A 2649-nucleotide genomic window follows, 5' to 3' on the forward strand; every position below is an offset into this window, starting at 1 on the left:
ATAAAAAAGTTAGCATGAGATTTCATTAAGATACAAGGCAGAGATGAGTTGGGATCAGGCAGCCCCAATTAAACTGGTTTTGAATGCCCCCTCCCCCAAGTCCAGCTACTTTACAATGATTGGATCTCAGGATTTCTTTACAATCCGAGTTATTATTTCTTCACCTGTGGAGTGATGCTCTGATCTTCTAAAGTCCTGAAACTCAATAGAGACCAACGTCTAAAGCGCTCAAAGGAAGCTAGCTAGTAAGTTAGTCTGCATCACTGATGCAGAGCGAAATAAAATAGGACTGAAATCAGACACGGAAGGTGATGCCTTTTAAAAAAAAAGCAGGCACCCATTTATGGTTCTTGATTTAATCGGATTAGTTCATCAAAACAACCTCATTATTGTCACGAGTTGACTTGGCCAAAGTGTAAATACCATTAATTAGAAATGATAAAATAAACACAATCCGTTTAGATGAGATTTCATTTGAAGGGGAAAGAAAATGTTCTGCTGCCTTAAATGTTTGAAAAGCTGGACTGGAGAGAGAGAGTTTAGTGGACTGGAGTGCATGCTTTGCAGGCTGGAGGCCAAGGTCCATCCAATCCTTGGTTTTTGCGTAGGGTCCCCTGTGAACACAGTCAGGTGTCCCCCCTAAGCACTGCCGAATTGTTGCAGAATCCAGTCAAGATACAGTTGAAAGCTGCTCTTCAGAGCCTTTCACAGATGTCTGGTTTAGATCCTAGAGGGGCAATTAGACTGGGATCAAGCTTTGGGCCCTGATGACCCTGGAGGACATGGCTAGGGACACTCTAACAGGGGTCCTCAAACTTTTTAAACAGGGGGCCAGTTCACTGTCCCTCAGACCATTGGAGGGTCTGACTCTAGTAAAAACAAAACTTAGGAACGATTTCTTATGCACCACTGCATAGATCTTATTTTGCAATGAAGAAACAAAAACAGATACAAATACAATAGGTGGCCCGCGGGGCCATAGTTAGAGGACCACTGCTCTATGAGAATGGGTCCAGGGGCTCCTGTCATTGCCTGTGGACTCACACCAGCAGTCAGGGAACCACACATGTCAGGGCCCTGGATGGCTGGACTCATCTCTGCAAATAGCAGTTGCAGTGGGAGTTGACCAGAGTTTGTGAATGGTGTTTGGAACAAAGGGCTCTCTAGGGAAAGACTTCAGGTCACTGTGGCTCTTAGTTACCATTCTTGCTGTTGGATCCAGGTGGAATATTCTAGTTCAGTTGAAGCCACAAATGAAACAGGATTACAGGACAGCTACTCAGGGAAGGACTTTCTTCCTGTCACTTGCCACTGTTGGACAGTCAAATCACCCTGCGTGCCATATCTCCAACCCTGGTGAATGGGTCTAAAGTAGGGACATTTCTAGAAATAATCCAGGGCCCTCCCAATGCATACCACAGGCAGTGTTCTTGTACACTGACTGTATAGAAGAGGAGGTACAATAAAATGCTCCCCATATACACCTCAAACCAGGCCCCTTTGCCTGGTCTGTATTGTGAATGGGGGGGACAAAAAAATAAAAAAGAAAGAATCCAGACCCAGTCTGAGGGTGAAACACATATAGTCTGGCAGTCTTCTACCTCATATGGAGAGCAAGCTGCCTGCCGGGACTGTTTTTTATTGAGTACAGAGACCACCCCCAGGTAGGACAGTAAAGACACATAGTAAGGGGAGATAGCTCAGGCTATCCTGAGCTTGTCCAGCCCAGGCTTACAAATAAGATAACTTTTTGTTTTGGGTGAAAACAAGTTATAAAAAAAACAGATACAAAGAAACCAGGGATGATCCTTGTTTTGGATAAAATAAGGTGTAACCTTGGAGCCGGAGCAGTGGCACAAGTGGTAGGGAGTTTGTCTTGCACACACTAACCTACGGATGGACCATGGTTCTATCCCCCGGTGTCCCATATGGTCCCCCCAAGCCAGGAGTAATTTCTGAGGGCATAGCCAGGAGTAACTCCTTGAGGGTCACGGGTGTGGTGTTAAAATAAGGTGTAACCTAGCACTGGACAGATCAAGCCTGTCAGTTTGATTGAATTAAGGAAGGTCTAGAGGACCAGGAAGTATATGGAATGGAATTGAAATCCCTTCAAGCAGGGTGCCATGATGAAGCTGTCTGCAACTCCCTGGGGCTGGAAAAAGTTGGATTTTCTGCTTCTTCACTGGATGGCAGTAGGAAAGACACTAACCTGTGGGAGAAAGGCACTAACAGGTCTAGGGTCACAGCCATTGTGACATAGGGTCACAACCAACTCTCTACCCATAATTGGATTCCAGCCCCCACTCCCATTTTACAGATGGGCAAACTGAAGTCCAGTGATTAGCTCGACCATGAACTAATAGTCACTGAACTGAAAATTCATCCAGCTACCCTCAGGGGCCAAGAAGCCAGTAGGAGGGTGAAAATCTAATGGTATAAATAAACACAGAGCTTGATTAGACAGCATTATTATCTCCTCTTTTGCCATCCCTGTCATAATGGGGGCCCCATGCAGCCCATTTCTGGCTTTGCTCAAGCTGCTGCACGAGCTTGGTGAGCCTCTGGGAGATAGGATCTATTTTCCTCCAGCTAGTTCTCTTGCAGGGAGCCACATGATTCCATTTCCCTGGCTTTATCCTGATCTCCGAG

At 45.7% G+C, this 2649-nt stretch overlaps 1 non-coding gene across 1 annotated transcript; it reads left to right on the forward strand.

Annotated features, from left to right (window-relative positions):
• Window positions 1-1399: 1399 nt before the first annotated feature.
• LOC126024849 (small nucleolar RNA SNORA51) lies at window positions 1400-1535 on the forward strand. The gene has a single exon (XR_007500947.1). It is a non-coding gene; the product is annotated as a small nucleolar RNA SNORA51 (small nucleolar RNA).
• Window positions 1536-2649: the final 1114 nt, after the last annotated feature.

This window comes from Suncus etruscus, chromosome 12, assembly GCF_024139225.1.
Source record: "Suncus etruscus isolate mSunEtr1 chromosome 12, mSunEtr1.pri.cur, whole genome shotgun sequence".
NCBI classification, from domain to species: domain Eukaryota; kingdom Metazoa; phylum Chordata; class Mammalia; order Eulipotyphla; family Soricidae; genus Suncus; species Suncus etruscus.